The sequence below is a fragment of the Ochotona curzoniae genome, unplaced genomic scaffold, assembly GCF_017591425.1.
Source record: "Ochotona curzoniae isolate NIBS_2020 unplaced genomic scaffold, NIBS_Ocur_1.0 contig_291, whole genome shotgun sequence".
In the NCBI taxonomy this organism is placed as follows: Eukaryota; Metazoa; Chordata; class Mammalia; order Lagomorpha; family Ochotonidae; genus Ochotona; species Ochotona curzoniae.
Genome location: NW_024465649.1, coordinates 12,743,579 through 12,765,885, shown reverse-complemented (window position 1 = coordinate 12,765,885; position 22,307 = coordinate 12,743,579).

The window sequence follows — 22,307 nt, the reverse complement described above, 5'->3', positions numbered from 1 at the left end:
GGGTTCTCAGCGGGGCCTGAGCACAGTGCTACCCATATGGCAGTAGGGCTACCCAGCGGCCCAGTTTCCCTGTCTAAACCTGTTTCCTCCGGAGTCCAGTGAGAATGGGGGTCCAGCGCTCGGGAAGGATGCCCTGGCACCACCGGATCTGCACGCACACAAATACACCCTCACATGTACTGCTTGCTGCTGGGCTGGCCTGCAAAGGGTCCTGCTGACTGCTTCTCTCGGTCTGGGCTCTATGGCCTTGGTCTCAGCTTTGAAAATCTATACAAAGCCTCTTCCTACACAGGATTCTACACAAATAAAGAGACCCAAGCGGCATCCCTTGAATCTTGAGGGGGGGTAAGGGGGGAGAAAATAGCATTTTGGAAGTAAAAACATCCAACCTTATTCCTATGACTTATTAAATATGCTGTCTTGTTAGAGAGCATTTGTGGTAGCAAGGCCAATGAAGTTGCTCATAGATGCTGGCTTCCACTCAGACAGGATGTGACTGGCCTGCAGCAGTGGGGTGGGGTGGGGCAAGGCTGGCACCAGAACCTGGTTTCCTGGCCCCGGGTCCAGGGCTCTCCCTCCAGTACCAACCTGGCTGCCTCTTAATAGGCCACAGGTCCACCAGCCATGCCTTAGCTCCGCCAGGGACCTCACTAGACATCCCGAAGGTCTTGCCTTTGGAGGTACAGATGGGTGCCACTCTTAGGGCTGTAAGGAAGAAATAGTAAAGAGAGTTAGCCCACCCACTCCTCCAACACACACCCAGGTGCCACATTCCCATCCCCCTTCACACACACACACACACACACACACACACACAAGTTCCAATGCTAACCCCGCTGCCAGTGTGCTTGAGGCATATCATAACATCATTCCACACCTCAATTTCTCCCCCCAGAAATAAGATCTTTGGCCAGAAGGCAAGTTTCTTGCCTTGTCTTCCTGCAACAGAGAGAGAAAGAGAGAGAGAGAGAAATAGAGGAGAGAGAGAGCGCTAAGCATGTAGTGCAGACCCTGAAAACTGTGGTAGAATGAGGCCCTTAGCCTTCAGGATAGTTCTATAAATTTCCAAATGCAGCAACAACTCATCTGGTGACTTTCAGCTGAGCAACTGCCTGGACCAGCACTTACACCTGACCTGGGACTGCAGGAGCCCTGCTTTCCCTGAGTGAGCTCACAAAGGATTCATGAAGCTGGCAAGGCAGTTGGTTAGTCTGCTCAATCTAGTAGACATTATTTATTTATTTATTTACTTATTTACTTATTTGAAAGGCTGAGTTGCAGAGAGAGGAATAGAGACAGAGAGACATCCTCCATCTACTAGTTCATTCTCCAAATGGTCACAGCAGCCAGGACTGGACCAGGCCAAAGCCAGGAGCCCAGAGCTTCCTCTGGGTCTCCCAAGAAGGTACATCTGCCTTTGGGTCATCCTCCACTATCTTCCCAGGCACATTAGCAATGAGCTGGATCAGAAGCAGAGCAGCCAAGACTCAGATTGGGACCCATGTGGGATTTCAGCATTACAGGCAGAGGTTTATCCAGCTGTGCCACATGGCCAGCCCTAGTCGACATCTTAAATACTACAGATGGCACATCCTTTGGGGGTAAACAGAATCCCTAGAAGGAAATAAGAATTGTTAACAGTGGTTACAGGAGCAGAAGACCAGGGGAAGATCTGGCAGCTTCCTTTTTTACACTCTTCTGAACTGTTTGTATTTTTTTTTAAACACTATAGATAATCATCCCTGCCTTTAGCAGGGTAAATTATTGGGGCAGTGGGATTATGGACTCTAATTTTCTTTATATTTCTTTGTCTCTACACAAAATTCACTCATGTTTTAATTGCTAAGTACAAGATAAAATGAAACCAAACGTTCTTCTCCCTTTAACCAGTCCAGATGCTGCTGTGTACTTTCATAGTAACCCACATTACAATTCAAACGCTCCTTTGCACACCAGACCCAAATACAGTCTGTCTACTGTGTGGCCTTATCTGGATCCATCATCAAAAGCAAACACCATTTGTTTCTTCTCTGACATTGCTCCTTACTCCTTACCTGAGTGAATGGCTCCTTGGCAAAGTCCCCCAAGTCAGTCAGTCTGAGACTTATCTTCCACACCCCCATATATGATTTGTCATAAATCCAATTAGCAGGCCCAGTGCAATGGCATGGTGGCAAAATCCTCACCTCGCACCTGCCAGGATCCCATATGGGTGCTGGTTTGTGTCCTGGCTGCTCCACTTCCCATCTAGCTCCCCACTTGTGGCCTGGGGAAGCAGTGGAGGATGGCCCAAAGCCTTGGGATCCTGCACTCACGTGGGGGACCTGGAAGAAGTTCCTGGCTTCAGATGGGGAGTAAATCAGCAGATGGAGGATCTTTCCCTCTGTCTTTCCTTCTCTCTGTAAATCTGCCTTTCCAATAAAAATAATAAATCTTTTTAAGAATCCTACTAGCAGTACCCTTTCTGCCTGTCATCACATTTCTTTTCAGTTCTCTTCTATGCCACCATCCTCCTTCGCTTCCCAGTTATCCATTATCCTCTGAAATATAGACCTGAACATGGCACGTCCCTCCCTAATAGCTCCCAGTGCCCATCTACATCATCAAACCTTTCTTTCTCATCCCACCCTCAGCCATACTCAACAGTTTTTGTCTAGAACCCAGAACATACATTATGCATTCGTAGCTTGTATATGTTTCCTATGCTCACATTTTCCTCCCTTGGTCCCTCCTCATGCTCTCTCCTCTGAATAATCAAATATTCAGTTTGAGTATTACTTTTTCCATAAGCCTTCTCTGAATCCTCGGGCTAGAATTAGTTGCTTCCTGTACATTCTCACAGCCCTCTCTGCTTCGTTCTGTCTCAGAATTCCTACACTATTCTGGAACTGCCTGTTGAACTGCTTCTCCGTCTCTAGACTGAGAGCACTTGGAAAGCAGTGCCAGCCTCTTCCTTTGTATCTCCCAGACCCAGAAGAGACCAGAGTCTTACACAAAGTCAACATGGGTAAATGTTTACTAAGCACTGATAGAGAATTATTAAAGATTGACCACAGCTTCACTTGCTTGCCTGCAGTTCTAAACTAAGTTCCTGCCTATCCTAACAAGACCCCTCCCTACCAGCTTTGTGCAGGCGTATTAGCATACGCCCAGCAAATGGCTGAGACAAAAATGTCCGTCTCTGTCTCCTCTCTCAGAGACATGAAGAAGGAGTAGAGGTGGTGGATGCTTCACAGCCTCTGTTTCTCGCATCAGAGGAAGGGTTAACAATCGCTAGGAGAAGCTGTGCCAGGTACCATGGCTGACATTCTCCAAACAATCTCATTTGACCCTGATAATGGCTCTGTGATAAGGCTCACTTTATAATTGAGAAAAGGTCAAAATTAAGTTATTTGCAAAGTTTTCACAATCAGGAGTATCTTGCCTCGCATATGCCAATGCCCTATTTTCAGTAAGAATGTCATGTTCACTCATTGAATAAAGAATAATCTCTTCAACAAATAGTACCGAGATGGGAAAGACAGGACTGGCCCCCGTCTCACACCATATACAAAGAGTAACTGAAAATAGACTAACAACCTAAATATAAGAGTCAAAACCATTGAACCCTTACAAGAATACATAAAGAAAAATGTTTTCGACCTTGGATTTGGCAGATCTTTAAAACAACACCAAAAAAGCATGAGCAACCAAAAAAATTAGTTAAATTGGACTTTATCAAAAGGTAAAACTTTTGTGCATTAAGGAACACTATTAAGAGAGTAAACCAACAACATTCAGAACTGGAGGAAATATATGTAAATATATATTAAATAAAGGTCTACTACGCAGACTTTAGCTGCTGCTAAAGTCTTTGCCTTGCATGCGCCAGGATTCCTTATGGGCATCAACTCTAATCCCGGCAGCCCAGCTTCCCATCCATCTCCCTGCCTGTGGCCTAGGAAAGCAGTCAAGGTTGGCCCAAAGCCTTGGGACCCTGCACCAGCATGGGAGACCCAAATGAGGCTCCAGGCTCCTGGCTTTGGATTGGCACAGCTCCAGCCGTTGCAGCCACCTGGGGAGTGAATCAATGGACAGAGGATCTTCCTGTCTGTCTTACCTCCTCTCTGTTATCTGACTTACCAATACAAATAAAATAAATCTTTAAAAAATTAAGAATGATGGTTCCTATAAAGAGAAGGGTAATAGATTTGAACAATCATTTTTTTTTTCCAAAAAGATATACAACTGGCCAATAAGCACATGAAAAGATGCTCAACATTATTAGTCATTAGGGAAATCCAAATCAAAACCACAGTAAGATTTTACTTCAGCTCCAATAGGATGACTATAATTAGGGGAAAAAAAATGAGTGTTGGAAAGGATGTGAAGAAATTGGAATTGTTCATACATTGCTGTGGGAATACAACGTGACTCAGCTGCTGGAAAAGAGTCTGATTTCTCAGAAAGTTAAGATTTTGGGACAGCCATTTAAAACAGTGGAATAAGAAGGGGTAGAAGGGCCCCGCGCGGTGGTGCAAGTGGTTAAAGGTCCTCGCCTTGCACACCTGGGATCCCATATGGGCGCCAGTTCTATCCTGGCAGCCCCGCTTCCCTTCCAGCTCCCTGCCTGTGGCCCAGGAAAGCAGTCGAGGACGGCCCAAAGCTTTGGGAACCTGCACCCGCGTGGGAGACCCGGAAGAGGCTCCTGGCTTCGGATTGCCACAGCATTGGCCATTGCGCTCACTTAGGGAGTGAATCATCGGACAGAAGATCTTCCTCTCTGTCTCTCCTCTCTGTATATCCGCTTTTCCAATAAAAAAAATAATAAAAATAAATCTTTTTTAAAAAAAGAAGGGGTAGAAAAGGTAAAATCAACCAGATAGTGAGCTATACTGAAGATCCTTGATTAATTACCTATTTATTAATGAAATACCTATTATTCATCTTACAAACCAAACATGCTTCTTTACAAACAGAACCTTGAGGACTGCCAGTTCAGAACACAGACTGGATGTCTCCTCTCTAAGGATAAGAATATCTACTTTCACCATAACTGTTCGATAGCATACTGAAGTCCTGGCAAGAAATAACATAAAAGGCGCGCAGACTGCAAAGGATGAAATAAAACTTTATGGTCTGATGATATGATTGTCTATGTGAAAATTTCATGGAATCCACCCAAAAAATTTCCTAGAACTAATAAATGAGTTTATCGAGCTTAGAGGACACAAATTTAATATTCAAAAATTCATTGTAGGGCTCAGTGGCGTGGCCTAACAGCTAAAGCCCTCGCCTTGAACGCGCCAGGATCCCATATGGGCGCCGGTTCTATCCCGGCAGCTCCACTTCCCATCCAGCTCCCTGCTTGTGGCCTGGGAAAGCAGTCGAGGATGCCCAAAGCTTTGGGACCCTGCACCCACATGGGAGACCTAGAGGAGGTTCCGAGTTCCCGGCTTCGGATCGGCGCAGTACCGTCCGTTGTGCTCACTTGGGGAGTGAATCAACAGACAGAAGATCTTCCTCTCTGTCTCTCCTCCTCTCTGTATGTCTGACTTTGTAATAAAAAATAAATTAAAAAATCTAAAAAAAAAGAATAATAGAAGTCATCTGGAAACTTAAAAAAATTCATTGCACTTTCTAGCAATAAATAATAGTTAAAAATTTTAAATATCATTTAGAAAACACTGAGAAATGACCAACTTGGCTATAAATCAAACAAAATATCTGTAGAATCTATAAACTGAAAACCACATATAAATGATTAAGGAAATCAGAGAAGACCTAAATAAGTGAAAAGTTATACCATCTTCGTAGTTTGGAAAACTTAGTATTGATAAGATGTTGGTTTACACCAAATTAATCTATAGATTCCAGTTTATTCTTTTGTTTTAAAAAATTGTTTGTTTGAAAGGCAGAGTTGCTGCTTCTCGGGCACATTAGTAGGGAGCTAGATCAGATATGGAGTTCTGTGGGTTCAGCTGGTGCCCATGTGAAATGCCAGTGTCACAGGCGATGGCTTTTCCTGCCGTACTACCTCCACACATTCTTCTCAAAATTCTGGAATTTTGATAGAACCCAGCAGACCAATTTTACCAATTATTTTGAAAAACAATAGAATTAGAATGGCTAAAACAATTCTAAGAAAGAAAGAAGTTGGAGAACTCATCACCTGATTTTAAAACTCACTATCAAGCTATAGCAGTCTAGAGGAAAGCACTATGATATGGCAGTTTAAACCACAGCCTGGGACATTGGCATCTTAGAGTGCTGGATGCAGTCTCAGCCACTTCATTTCTTACCCAGTTTCCTGACAATGCTCCCAAAAAGGCATCAGATGGCGGCCAAATACTTAGGTCCCTATCACTCTTGAGACACTGTGATGAATTTGCTAAATCAGACCTGCTGTTGCAACCATTTGGAAAGTGGAATATCAATATATATACTCTCTCTCTCCCTCTCTTTCACTTTCTCTCTCTCTCTCTCTCTTTCTCTCCCACTCTCTCACTCTCTTTCTCTCTCTCCCTCCCCTAAACACAAGCATACCCCTTTGAAATAAATCAATCTTCCGGTCAGGCTTCCACTTGAATCTCTCATGTGCCATTTGGAGTCCTGGCTGCCTGTCTTCTGATACGGTTCTTTACTAATTCACTTGGGAAGACAGTGGAAGATGGTTCCCAAGAGCATGGCATGGTGGGCTAGTGACTGAAGTCCTCGCCTTGCATGTGCTGGGATCCCCTATGGGCACTGGTTCATAGCCCAGGTGCTCCACTTTCTCATCCACCTCCCTGTTTGTGGCCTGAGAAAGCAGTAGATGAAGGCCCAAAGCCTTGGGATCCTACATCTGTGTGGGAGACCTGGAAAAAGCTCAACCCCAGTAATCGCAGCCACTTGGGGAGTGAACCAGAAGATGGAAAATCTTTTTGTGCCTCCAAATCTTTCTGTCTCCTTCTCTCACTAAGGGCCTTTCCAATAAAAATAAATTAATTTAAAAGAAACTATAACAATCAAGACAGTGTGGTGGGCCTAGCACGGTGGCTCAGTTGACATCCCACATGGGCACCAATTCATATCCCGGCTACTCCACTTCCCATCCAGCTCCCTGCTTGTGGCCTGGGAGCCCAAAGTCTTAGGACCCTGTACTCATAGCAGCCCCGGCCATTGTGGCTGCTTGGGGAGTGAATCAATGGATGGAAGACTTTCCTCTGTCTTTTCTCCTCTCTCTCTATATATATCTGACTTACCAACAAAATTAAATAAATCTTTTTTTTTAAAGATTTATTTTTATTATTTTTTTATTGGAAAAGCGGATATACAGAGAGGAGAGACAGAGAGGAAGATCTTCCGTCCGATGATTCACTCCCCAAGTGAGCGCAATGGCCAATGCTATGCCGATCTGAAGCCAGGAGCCTCTTCCAGGTCTCCCACGTGGGTGCAGGGTCCCAAAGCTTTGGGCTGTCCTCGACTGCTTTCCCGGGCCACAGGCAGGGAGCTGGAAGGGAAGCGGGGCTGCCGGGATTAGAACCGGCGCCCACATGGGATCCCAGGTGTGCAAGGCGAGGACTTAACCACTTGCACCACCGCGCCGGGCCCTAAATAAATCTTTTAAAAAAAAGCATAACTTCTAGAAGAAAGTCTTCATGATCTAAGATTTAAGACAGAGAACAATTAAGTATGTTGTCAAAAGTACAATTCATAAAATTTTAAAAATTGCCAAACTGGACTTTAGCAAAAATATTTTTAGTTATGCTCTGCAAAAAAAACATTGATTATTAAGAAATAGAAAGATAATCCACAAACCATGAAGAAAATATTTTCCAGTTATACAAGGATGCTTTAAGATTTTCATGGAAAAACTGAATTGAAAACTAAGTGTATTTTCACACAAAAATTTTTCATATTTATGTGTATTTTCCGTAACACATTTCCATAAAATTTTGAAAACTCCCAAATATACTCAATAGATGACTTGTATTCAGAATACATAAAGCTCTTACAACTTAGTAAGAAGATAATAAGCAAAATTATTTTAAAGTGAAAAAAATAGTTCCTGGTTCAGTTCCCAGCTTTGGGATCTGATTTCAGCTTCCTGCCAATGAAGACCCCAGGAGCAGCAGTGGTGACTTTGGGTTCCTGCCTCCCACATGGGAAAACTGGATGAGTTCCACTCTCTAGGCTTCGACTGGGTCCAACCACACCCACTGTTGTAGGAATTTGAAGAGTGAACCAGCACATGGACCCTCTCTCCTTCTAAAATAAGTAAAAAGCAAACCTTAAGGAAAAAAATAACTTTTTAGTTACTTATTTATTTAAACATCAAAATGAGAAACAGAGAATCTTCCATCTGTTGGCTTACTTGTCAAATGGCCATGGCGGCTGGGACTAGGCAAGGCCAAAGCAAAGAGCCAGGAACTTCTCTCTGATCTCCCAGGTAGGCAGCAAAGGCCCAAGTACTTGGACGATCTTCCACTCTCTTTCCCAGACCATTGGCAAGAAGCTGGATTGGAAGTGGAGCGACTGAGATGTGAGTTGGCACCCATATGGATCCTGGCATTGCAGGCAACAGCTTTAGCCACTACACCACAGTGCCAGCCCCTAAATAAAGAAGCATTTTAAAACAGAGAATATGTAGGTGGAAACAAGCACATGAGAAGATGCTCAACATTGTTAGTTATTAGAAAGAATAAATTGCAAGCACTCTGAAATGACACTATAACACCTAAGAAAGTAACTTAAGTGAATACTTACAATACCAAATGTTGGCAAGGATGGGCAGCGACTTAAAATCTGAAACACATCTGGTACAAATGTCAAAAGTTGCAAGTGCTTTGGAAGAATTTACTTTTTTTTTCTGTAAAGTTGAACATAGCACCAGGCAACCCAGCAATATCAGCATTCATCCAATGGAAATTAACACCCACATCTATGCAAGAACCTGCTTGTGAAAGTTTTTAACAAAGTTTTGTGAAAGTTTTTAATCCCCTCAAATAGGAAATTCGAATATCTCTCTGAGAGAACCCATGTTCAGTTTATGTAGTTCGTCTAAATTCTGAGCCTTGAGAATAGTGGAATGAAGCGGCAGAGCCTCTGGCAGGATTTTAGAGGGGGCCCTGAAGGCAGATCCCCTCATGGACTCAGGTTCCTTACAAGGGCAGAGAGGAGATTTAGCTGCTCATTCTTTGCTATGAAAGGACACAGAGGATGGCCACCGGGGTCCTCCCTGGATGCCAGGTCAGCTGGCATCCTGAGCTCGGGTTTCCTAGCTCCAGAACTGAGACAAATAAATGTTGGTTATCTAAACCATTCAAACTATGGTATTTTGTCATGTCAGCCTGAGCAAACAAAGATAATCCCAAGGGGATATCAATAATGAAATGAAATTGCCTACAGATATACATTAACAACACAGCTAAATCTCAAATTGTGATAAAGAATAGAAATCGGACTCAAAAACCTACCTGCAGCATGATCCCACTAACAACGTTCCAGAACAGGCAAAACTGCAGAGAAAACTGGTCCGTGGCTGCCAGGGGTGAAGTATCAGGAAGTGGAGTTGGACTAGAAGGCATGAAGGACTTGTGGTACTTACAAGGCTCTCTGTGCATCTCCTAATACACACTGTGAATGTCATTGTGTGTACACTCACTACAAACAGAAGAGTCAAGTCGATGGATTCTCTTCTGCATAAAAGAGGTTGGTCAGAGCCCAGCATAGTAGCCTAGTGACTAGGGTCCTAGCCTTACATGCACCGAGATCCCATGTGGGCATCAGTTCGGATCCCGGCAGCCCTGCTTCCCATTTGGCTCCCTGTTTATGGCCTGGGGAAGCAATAGGGGACAGTCCCAAACCTTGGGACCCTGCACCCACGTGGGAGACCCAGAGGAGGCTCCTGGCTCTTGGCTTCGGATTGGCACAGCTCCAGCTGTTGTAGCCACCTGGGGGATGGACCAGCAGACAGAAGATCTTCCTCTCTGCCTTTCCTCCTCTCTGTATATCTGACTTTCCAATAAAAGTAATAAATATTTTTTAAAGAGAGACCAAGAGAGAGAAAGGTTGTTAGAATCATTCTAGAAATGGTAAATTAAATGTCCAGGGAAGCCAAGACCTATCAGGCTCATTCCGTCTCTCCTCCTTTTTCCCACTCAATCTGTGTATTTTCTGGTAGGAGTGTTGATGCCGCCCTGCCTGGACCTTAGAAGTGACACGACACACCTTTCTCCCTAACCCTGACCCATCAGATATTAGGCCTTTGATTCCCACTTCCTAAGCATCTGCCTCACTGCTCCCGTCCACAGTCACAGCTACAGCCTCCTGGAGGCCTCCTCAAGTCCAGATGGAACCACTGGGCCAGCTGCCCATCCAGAACTCCTGGCTCAAGAGTGGCCCTTCCATCCCATTCTCCTCAATGCATCCCAAGTAGACTTCTTGCGTAAGTGACCCAACCACATTGCTCTTGCTTGTAGCCATCTGAGTACCCTTGAGCAGGAATTGATCCTTGCCTGCTATTGCCCCAGTATGGAGCACAGGGCCTGGTGTCTGTGCTTACTCTGCAAATGACAGATGAATGAACGCATGGGTTAACAAAGTGGAGATGAAGGGATTCCTGCAAGGAAGACAGGTCCTCCTCTAATTCCCCACTCACAGAAGTCATCAGACAGTGGCTAAGATGTAAGGAGCAGTCCCTAAGGTCTGCAGACCACCATAGCTGACTGAATACTATCACATGCTGGGCACTGTCCCAGGGGGCAGAGTTCTGTGGAGCTTGCATTGGTGGTGGACACAGAGTATTCCATCACTGCACAAGTGCAGGCATTACTTTAAACAGAAGTAAGACCAGGGGAGACCCGCTCTGCGCTGTGAGAGGAAGTGAAGTGGAGAGGGGGACTTGACTCCTGATTCTATCTACAGGGTCAAGCAAGGCTTTCTGGTGGTGGTGATGATTATGCTAGGATGTAAGGCATGAGAAGGTACTCGCTGAGGTGCCGAGGAAACATTCTCCAGCTACAAAGCAGTGTTACGTGTAAGAGCTCTGAAACTGCTGGAATCAAGATACCTGCCAGGGGATGGTGGGGAGAAGGGGAAAGGGTTGAATCCTGGTAGCAATCAAGGAGCTGAGGCTCAAGACAGACATGATCAGATCTGTTCTGAAAGCAGCGATTTGGGTAGCATGCAGAAAACAGACCAGGAGAGAGGCAAAAGTAGGTGCTGGAGGAACAGGTAGACGTCTCAAGGAGGTGCCCATGGGCCTGGACTGGCTGCCAAGGCAGATAGTATGGGTGAGGCTAGGGCACTGGAAGGCAGCTTTAGTTAGGAGACAAACCTGAGGCTCCCAGGCAACAGGAGTTCAGGGAAGCAAGAGCAGGTATCTGAAAGGACGGGAGCTTTGGAGTTTGGCACGTCTCGCCGGTGGATAAGGCACTCATCCTTAATGGTGGCTTCCAGAAGCAGAGAAGTCCCAATCACCAGGCCCTATGCCCTACGCTCATCACTGCACAAGTGCTGCTCTACACACACTTGGTTTTCACAAATTGCTGTCCTTGGGAAAACAGAATCAGCTTCATATAAAATGCACATTAAATGCTGCCAGTAAGGACAGTGAGGTGTTAAGAATTGTAAGCATTGTGAGGGACAATCCTGGTTACACCTGCTGGAGATGAGGCCCTGAGTCCCTGAGACACACAGTGCCACACCCTGTGCCACCACTGCAGGAAACACACACCTATACACATTCACTCTAGACAGTAATCCTATGACGAGGGCACTGCTGTCTCCTACAGATACAGAGAAAGGAGAGCCAGAGGTCAACAGACTCACCCGAGGTTCCAGAGCTTAGAGCTAAGCACTGGCAGATTCGGGGTTCAGCTGGAGGCCTGCTTGACCGTAACAAGCACAATCTTCCCACAGAGCCTCCTCACCTGGTCTCCAGCTGAACTGGGCCATGCCCTAACACTGTCCCTTTCTCCTGGAGTACTTTCCTGGCTGGCCACTCCCCTCCCCCAGGTCTCTGAGTAGCCTCCATTCCATGCAGCCCGCCAACCAAACTCCAGCTTGGCCCCTGCTGCTCCCGCTCCTTGGGTCGGCCCATAGGCATGGCCCTCAGAGTTCTTCTTCCCCTCTGTGCTGCCTAGCCACCTCTTCAAAGGCAGGGGTTCCCAAGTGCATGCAACCTGCTCAGTAAGTAGCCTGTGGATTTGAACTTAGACTGAATTGATCACAGGGGTCAAAAAACAAACAGGTCCATAAGGCTGAAGGCACCAGATATGCGGAAGAAGAAATGGAATCATTGATGATTCAACCTTTATTGAAGTGTTTCTTATAAAATAAATAAGCTCTTGCAATGCAACCCAACGTCTTGTCAACTGTGCAGTGCTGTTCAGACACACTGAGTCATCTGAAGCTCTACACAGGAAGTGTTCCCAGCAATGGAAGAGCACAGCCAGGCTCATGGATAAGCTGGAAATGAATCTTTCAAAACTTGGTCTTGCACTATTTGATCTCTGACATGCTTTGTACAACGTCTCACACTGCTACTGCTGGGGTCTCAACTGCCACTCTCTCTCACCCGGGGGTCAGTGACCAGTAGCAGCCTCCTCAGTCTCCTGCTACCCCCTCTCCCTGCCCCGTCCCTTTCCTATGGAACAAGCAGCTTTAATTTGTAACAGCAGTCGACCTGTGTTGCTCAGGGCTTTCCAATGGCTACTGCTGACTCAGAGTGTGAGTGGAGTTGGATCAGGCCACAAACCCCCGCCCATGTCAGACCTCACGGTACTCTCCCCTCCCCCTGTGTGCCTGGCTGACCTACATCTTGATACCCTTGAACTTAGCAGGCCTCAGGTCTACCCTGTTGTCCTTGCTCCTTGTGGACTCTCTCCTTTGAGGAAGCTGCAACCCTCTCTCCATCACAGCATTCAGGCCTCTGACGCAGCATCATTCATGCGGGGTACTGTGCTGCCCAAGGGTACTGTCCACACTTCCCTCTGCACCTGTTCTTCCGGGCACTTGCCACCCCCACAGTGCCCTCAGAGTCCTGGTCCAGCACCACTTGCTGGGATGGGACACTCATTTGTCTTGGGGACAGCTACTCCTGGCCCACAACACCACCCAGCATGGCACACACAAGATGTTCAGTAAGCAGTCACCGATTGAAAGTCTCAGCACCTGACCGTGAAACCTTTTAACCACAGCGCATTGCCTTTTTGAAAACCCGAGTACAGGGAGTGGTTTATAGTCACCTGCTCCACACACAGCACCCCTACTGCTATGGGAGCCACTGCTGTTCCTAGGTAATGTTGCTGAGTTTGTGAACCACAAAAAATTAGCTAGTTTCATCGTGATTAACATTAACCCACAGAACACCACATTTAAAAAAATAATAGTGGGAAGAAGTCCACCAGGCCAAACTTTGAGACTTCAGAATCAACATTGTGCTGTGGAAGCCCCAGAGCCATAAAACCTTTCCTTCCTGCTCTCATGTGAGATAGCGACCCCTTCTTACTCAGGAATAGACACAGGCAGAATTTCCCAGATTTATGGAGAATCCTGAGGATTCTTCTGAAAATATTTTTTGCTAGGCCTAGTGCAATAGCCTAGTGGCTAAAGTCCTTGCTTTGCAAGCGCTAGAATCCCATGTGGGTGCCAGTTCATGTCCTGGCTGCTCTGCTTCTCTTCCAGTTCCCTGCCTGTAGCCTGGGAAAGCAGTGGAGGATGACTCGAAGCCTTGCGACCTGCACCCGCGTGGGAGACCTGGAGAAGTTTCCTGTCTGCTGGCTTTAGATCGGCTCAGCTCTGGCCATTGCGGCCACTTGGGGAGTGAACCAGGAGACGGAAAATCTTTCTCTCTCTGTAAATCTAACTTTCCAATAAAAATAAATAAAATATTTAAAAAATCTTTTTGTTGTTCTTCATTTTATTTGAAAGCAAGGAGAGAGAATGAGAGAGAAGATCTTCATCCACTATTTTGTTCCCCAAATTGTTCACAATAGCCAGGGCTGTACCAGATCAAAGTCAGGAGCCAGGAGCTCCATCCGGGTTTCCCATGGAAGTGTCAGGGGCCTGAGCATTCAGGCCATCTTCCACTGCCTTCCAGGATGCATATATGCAGGAAGCTGGACCAGAAGCCGAGGAGCCAGAACTTGAACCAGGCACCTGTAAGAGCATGTGGGAGTGTATGCCAAACATCTACCCAGAATTAAAGTCCACTAAAATCTGTTCATCTTTTCATTCACAAACAGTCCATTTCTTTCCAAGGTTAGGAGACTTCCAGTTCTATAAACTTTATTCACGAGACAGGGTATTTCTGGAGACACTGTATGCTGACATTTGTCTCATGGGAGAAGCAGCAAGCTGCAAAGGCTGACAGAACACCACAGCTCCCATTTCAAAGATGAAGACAGGGCACCAACGTTGTGGTGTATCAAGTTGTCACCTGCACCAATATCCCATATGGGCACTAGTTCAAGTCCTGGCTACTCCATTTCCTATCCATCTCTCTGCTGATGCACCTGAGGAAGTAACAGGATGGTCCAAGTACTTGAACTGTTGACTAGAGTGGGATATTTGGAAGAAGCTCCTTGATCCTAGCTTCAACCCAGGTCAGCCCTGGTCATTGAGACCATCTGAGGAGTGAACCAGTGAATGGAAATCTCTCTCTCTCTTTCTCTCTGACTCTGTCTCTTCACTCCCTGTTCCCATACCCTTGCAACTCTGCCTTTCAAATAAAATCAATAAATTAAAAACATTTTTAAAAAAGAAGGTTTTGCTCCAAAAACACATTCTTCTCTGACAATAGACCTTCTTTGGGAAAAAAAAAATACGCTCAAGAAACCTAAGAAGTTGGTCTTAAAGCCTGACCTACCTACCTATGGGTGACTTCAGATTCAGCAACAGTGTGACCCTGGGCAGGTCATTTCCTTCCCTGAGGCTCCTCTGGTTAACTTCACAACAACCCTGAACAGGAAATGCCTATTTAAAATAATACACATGGAGTATGAAGCACGGAGCCAAGCACACAATAGGTGCTTGATAAATGATGCCTCTTCACATTCCTGAAGTGACTATCAAGTCTATCCAAGCCATCAATTCCTTACAATATACAAAAATAGCTCATCTTGTAGCAAATTTTGAAAGTACAGAAAATTCAAAAAACTACTACCAGTATTAAGAACTCTGAACTCACCCCCTAGTGAAGAGATACTGTGGACTGTAGACAATTTTCCCTCTAACTTTGAAATAGTGACCTCTGCCGGCCAGCAGAAACCATGAGCCTCCCAATCAATTCCCATGGTTGGGAAACAGTGGAGTGAGCCAGGCTTGGTCGCTGTCCCTGGAACAAAAACCAGGTGTTGCATTACAAGGGACAGAAATCTTCACAAGGGTTACCACGATGTAATTGGGATGTTAACAAAATTAAAGGCCGGCCTTTCCATTTGCTCATCCGCCCAGAAGATTCTTTTTGCAAACCCCCTGGTCTCCTATTTTTAAAATGTCATAATTGCATGCAAATGTTATAGCAGAAAAACAACGCAAGGGGCATTAAAAATCAATCTTCCATGTAAGCCTCAGATTTTCCAGCATGAAGATCCAAAGGCAGAAGTGGTGACAAATGTGTAGAAAACAGAGTGAAAAAGTCAGAATGCATCATTAAGAATGTTACAACAAAAGGAGGAGAAAAAAAGAAAAAAAGCTCTGGGAGCACATGTCTGATTCAGCTGGGGTAAACAACCGACTACAAAGAAGCTTAAAAAAGCCCTGCAAACTCCTTACAGATAGGACTCAGAAATCCAATTAGGAAAAGCAGCCGGGACCTTTTTTTTTTTTCAGGCAAAAATATGCTTGGCAGAAGAGGCTGCTCTTGAGCCGGACATTGAGATAAAAAACATCCTCCATGCTCCTGAGGTGTGAAATTTAAGCGAGGTTGCACCCTGGCAGGCAGGGGACCGTGCCGTTTAGTTTGGCATTCACTCTCAATTAATTCATTGCCGATACTCTCAAAACGGAGATTTCACATCAAATCCAAATTTCTACTTTCTTGTAAACAAACAGGGACACCTAAGCAGATAGGGCCAGCCTCCTGGCCCACGACACCCCCTGCAGCCTGGCGGCTGCTGGAGCACCAACGACAGCGGAGCTGTGCACCAATTCCAGCTCAGCGGACCTCCCTCTGCTTCTTGTCTGCGTAGCTCAGCAAACTCTTGAGTCCTAGATGCTTGGTTTCCAACAACCCTAAGATGCTGTTGATGAGTTCAGCTTGTTCAAATATCAGCTGCACACTGGGATTATGTAAAGAATAAAATCTAATTTCTGAACCCAAGGAGTTCCTGGACTGCTGGAAAAGAGCAAACTGGTGATGGTCAGACATTGGAGCACGGGCCTTGGGAGGGCAGAGAAATGGCAAAGACCCCTTTCTAGATTGTCAAGGTGATACTTAATTCATTGGTGTCTAACTTTTCTTTTTTCTCTACTATATGCTAAAAGGTGCAGCAGTACCTTTGTATTTTCAGAGAGAGAACATATTTCAAAATCCCCTGCGGATGCCTGAAACCCAAGTATCAAATATTCCTATTCATACATGAACATTTTTAGTTCATAAATTAGGCAGAGTAAAAGATAAACAGCAATTTACAAATTGGATCAGATTTATGCTGCATTGATAGGCAATGTGACAGAGACAGAGAAATCTTCCATCTGCTGGGTCACTCTCCAATGTCCACAGCAGCCAGAGCTGGGCCAGAACGAAGTTAGGAACCAGGATGACCATCTGGGTTTCCCACACTGATAGCAGGAATCCAAGTATTCGGACCATCATACGTTGCCTTTCAATGTTTATTTGCAGAAAGGTGGATTGGAAGCAGGCAATCAGGACTTGAACTAGCATTCTGATACGTAATATTGGCATTCCAAGTAGGGGCTGTGCCATGACATCAGCCTGTTACTTATTTATTTATTATTTTCAGCACATCTCTCCTTATGTATTAGATACATATCTCTTGTAAATAGCAAATAGTGGATGGGCCAGCACTGTAGTGTACGTAGCAAGTTAAATCACGACCTGTGATGCTGGCACTCCATTTGGTGCTGGTTCATGTCCCAGCTGCTCTACTTTAATCTACCCCCCAGCTAATGGCCTGGGGAAACAACAGGTGGTGACCCAGGTGGAAGGAACCTCCAGCTCCTGGCTTGTGCCTGGCCATCTGGGAGTGAACCAGTAGATGGAAGATCTCTCTCTCCTACTGTGAGTCTCTTTCTTTCAAATAAATAAATGAATCTTTTAAAAAAGAAAAAATAGTTGGACTTTGTTTTCTATTGTTTGATATCCTTGCTTTTTAGTTGGGACATTTTGTACATTTATGTTTAATGTAATTACTGTTATGTTTTACCTTACATACACATTTTACCATGTTTTATATTTATTTCTCATTTTTAGTAATAACCTGACTTATCTACTATTGTGTTGTACTATGGGACTCTATTTTTTTAAGATTTATTTATTTTTATTGGAAAGGCAGACATACAGAGAGAAGAAGAAACAGAAAGGAAGACCTTTCGTCTCATAATTCATTCCCCAAGTGACCGCAACGACTAGAGCTGAGCCAATCCGAAGTCAGGAGGAGCTCTTCCGGGTCTCCCATGCAGGTTTTAAAACTATTGTTAAAAGTTTAAGTCAGGGCCCGGCGCGGTGGCACAAGTGGTTAAAGGTCCTCGCCTTGCACGCCCGGGATCCCATATGGGCGCCGGTTCTAATCCCGGCAGCCCCGCTTCCCTTCCAGCTCCCTGCCTGTGGCCTGGGAAAGCAGTCGAGGACAGCCCAAGGCTTTGGGACCCTGCACCCGCGTGGGAGACCCGGAAGAGGCTCCTGGTTTCGGATCGGCATAGTATCGGCCCATTGCGCTCGAATCATCGGACGGAAGATCTTCCTCTCTGTCTCTCCTCTCTGTATATCCGCCTTTCCAATGAAAAAATAATAAAAATAAATCTTTAAAAAAAAAAAAAGTTTAAGTCAGGGGGACCGGTGCAATATCGTAGTGGTTAAAGTCCTCACATTGCACGTACCGGGATCAAATATGGGTTCTGGTTCTAATCCTGACGGCCCTGTTTAACATCCAGCTCCCTGCTTGTGGCCTGGGAAAGCAGTCTCTCCTCCTCTCTGTACATCTGCCTTTCCAATAAAAATAAATAAATCTTTTAAAAAAAATTTAAGCTCATTTTGGATCTGGTGGAAGTGTAGTGGCTAAAGTCCTCACCTTGCATGCCCCAAGATCCCATATGGGTGCGGGTTCGTACCCCCGACAGCCCCACTTCCCTTCCAGCTCCCTGCTTGTGGCCTGGGAAAGTAGTGGAGGACAGCCTAAAGCCTTGGAACCCTGCACCTGCATGGAGATCCAGAAGAAGCTCCTGGCTCCTGGCTTTGGATTGGAGCATCTCTGGCCATTGCAGCTGCTTGGGGAGTCAATGAACAGATGGAAGCTCTTTCTCTCTCTGTCTCCTGCTTTCTGTATATCTGACTTTCCAATAAAAATAAATCTTTAAAAAAATTAAGTTCAATTTACCATGACCTGGTGATGAAACCTCTTTGCTTTTGTCTGAAAGTGCCTTTATTTCCTTGCCACTTCTGAAGATTCATACTGAATTCCAGGTTAATAGACAAGTTTCAAAACTTTGGAACTTTCACACTTTCCACTCCATTGTGTTCAAATATTTTTGTTGAGAAGTTGGTTAATTATTGTTTTTTTTTTTCCTGTTTTGGTCTTTTGTGAATCAATCTCTCTACCTACTTTTAAGACTTTTTCTACAATTTCACTATGATATATGTCAGTGTACATTCCTTGTACTTACCTGTTTAAAGTTCACAGAACTTCTATAAACCTACACCTCAGTTTTTCTAAAGTCTCTATTAAATCATCAAAATTACCTCTTCATTGGATTTCCCTCTCCTTTCAGGATTCTAATTGCATTCATAAATTTCCTCATTTTATCACCCTTTTTTGAAAGTGCTCCCAAATGTCCACAACAGCTGGAAGCCAGAAGCTCTGCAGCTTTCCCATGTGGGTGGCAACAACCCAGTTACTTGAGTCATCACCCCATCTCCCCGGGTTCGCAGGGCAGGAAGCTGGAGGTGAGAATGGAGTTGGAAATCAGGTCTCAGTCCTCTGAAGCAAGACATCAGTGTCATAACCTCCGGATAAATATTTCCGTATTATGTGTGTCTTAACCTGTCAATATTTTTGACTGTTCAGGAATTAATATGGGTAGTTTTCTTCTGATTCAGCTTCTAAGTCAATCTTCAGTTTTGTGTAATTCGTAGCTAAAGCCATCCATCGGCTTCCTAGTTTCAATGACTGCATTTTTCTGTTCTAGAATTTCTCTGACTTATACTCAAATTTTATAAACATTTTGGAAACTACTTAACTATTATATGGTTTGTGTGGTTTCCAATTCTCAAATGAATCAGAATTTTATCTTTTGACTTAAACTACTTGAACAAAGTAATCACAATCATTCTAGCATTTGGAGCACCCAGATCTTTTTATCATCTGTTCCTTTTCTTGGTTCTCATTCCCGTTGTGTTGTCTCTTCTTGTTCCAAGTTTCTTTCAGTTGTGTGGAGACATTGTATTTGAAGACTTGTTTGTAGAAGTACTTTTATAATTGAGGTCTAGGGTGTTGTTTTGCTCTGGAGGATTTATGACAGTTTCTGCCAGGATCTGAAAATACTGGCAGAGCTCTCAATCCAAACTGATGTGGATTCTGATTCAACTAGTTTGTGTAATCTACTTCCTCTTAATCCTTCCTACTTAAGTGCAGCACACCTTAGGGCTTCTAACCCAAAGTAATGGGATTCCCAGCTTCTCTTTGCAGGCCCTGAAGTCCAAATTTTGTCCTTTATCCTTGGAGACTGAAAACAAACTCCCCTACACTCCACCTCAGCCTGAACAACAAAGGTCTAGGCTCTGAGACGCCAAGTTGGCACTGCATGACCACGTTTCTCCAGCTTCATTAAACTCTGGGACATTCAGACGCGCTGGAGCTAATTTGAACTGGCATTCACAGATAGTTGCTCAGTCCCTGTTACATGTCAATCTCGGAGTTACAGAGAAACTAGAGGGAGTGATGGAATAGCAATTGCCAGGGAGAGAATCAAACGCTGATGCACAAAGTGGCAGAGGATCATTTAGAGACTCTGAATATTTTCTAGGTTCCTCAGGGAGGCCCAAAAGTAAATCTAGACTTTTTATCACCAAGATTTCCTTGCACCCTTTGGATCAACCCTGCTTTGTATGGAGGTGGGGATCATGCCATTGAAATGATAGAAAGCAAGTAGTGCTGGATATTTTTCAACACTGCAGGCAGCTGTTCTTATCATAATGAAAAAGGATACACCAGCCCAGAGTCAGCAAACTCCAAAAGATTATCAAGGTAAAGATCTGTAATTCTGTGGCACAGCATGTTAAAGCCACTGCCTGCTATGGTATGCTGCATCTCATAGGGGGCCCAGTTTGAGTCCCATCTGCTCCACTTTCCATCCATCTCCCTGCTTGTGGCACTGTGCAGTCCCATTAAAAATTATATTTTGGGCTCAGCTCCAAGGCTCAATGACTAAGTCCTCACCTTTCAAGCCCATCTTTTCTTTTTCTTTTTAAGATTTATTTATTCAAGTGGGCCCGGCAGTGTGGCCCAGCGGCTAAAGTCCTGCCTTGAATGCGTCAGGATCCCATATGGGCGCTGGTTCTAATCCCGGCAGCTCCACTTCCCATCCAGCTCCCTGCCTGTGGCCCGGGAAAGCAGTCAAGGACGGCCCAAAGCCTTGGGACCCTGCACCCATGTGGGATACCCGGAAGAAGTATCAGATCGGAATAGCATCGGCCATTGCGCTCACTTGGGGAGTGAAATCATCAGATGGAAGATCTTCCTCTCTGTCTCTCCTCCTCTCTGTATATCTGACTTTCCAATAAATAAATAAATCTTTTTTTTAAAAATTCCCATATGGGTGCCGGTTCTAATCCCAGCAGTCCCGCTTCCCATCCAGCTCCCTGCCTGTGGCCCGGGAAAGCAGTTGAGGACGGCCCAGAGCTTTGGGACCCTGCACCCGCGTGGGAGACCCGGAAGAGGCTCCTGGCTTCAGATCGGCATAGTATCGGCCCGTTGCGCTCACTTAGGGAGTGAATCATCGGACGGAAGATCTTCCTCTCTGTCTCTCCTCTCTGTATATCTGCCTTTCCAATAAAAAAATAATAAAAAAATAAATCTTTAAAAAAATTTTTTTTTTTTATTCAAGTGCCCAGTATGATAGCCTAGTGGCTAGATCTTCGCCTAGATCCACCGGAATCCCATATGGGCACTTGCCTTGCTCATGGCAGATCCCATGTAGACATCAGTTTGTTTCCCAGCTGCTCCACTTCCTGACCAGCATCCTACCTGTGGCCTGGGAAAGCAGTTGAGAATAGTCCAAAGCCTTGGGACCTGTTCTCTCTGTACATCTTCCTTTCCAATAAAACTAAATAAATTGTAGAGACAGAGAGAGAGAGAGAGCATTCCCATTTGCTATGGGAATTTCCCAAATACTTATAATGGCAGGTGAGGCTAAACCCAGGAGCCAGTACTTCACTCAGGTCTCCCACAGGGGTGGAAGGGAACCAAGCAGGTAAGCCATCCTCTGATGCACACAGCAGCATGGATGTCAGGAGTCAGGAGCAAATCCAAGAATGGAACTCAGGTACTCTAAGGTGGGATGAGAGTACCCTAACCTGTTAGCCTAAGGGCTCAACTCCCAGCCCAAATGCAGATATTTTAGAAATGTAGTGATTATGTGTATTACACGACACAGTGAGGTCTGATAATCAGATCCTTTACAGAGAATGTAAGCACAGTCATACCACGTGAAATAAACTAGGTCTATAGTCTCTCATCACGTCACATCAGGTTTTCTGCCAAATAAATTTTGTCACCAGTTTAAAAAAGAAGAAACTGGGTTTCAGTGAAAGGTCTACTACAAATTGTGACTGGATTCATCAGGGATAGATCTCACAGTCTGCCAACAGAACTTTTGCAATTGGCTTAAGGACAAAAAAGAAATGACCCAAGCATTGGGAGAACACATGGAAATCTGAGTGTGTGTGAAGGCTAAGTTCATTCCTAAACAATGGGAAGTTTGCCACAAAGACTGACGATCAGGTAATGCAGTGAACAGCAACTCCAACCCAAGCACGTGGGCACCTGAGTACTTGTCAGCACCACCATAGGTCTAACTGGGTAGTTATTCTCCCACACCACAGTTCCTGGGTTTCAGACATTACCTGAAAGCCTCTCACAGGAGAAACCAAATGTGAAGTGCAG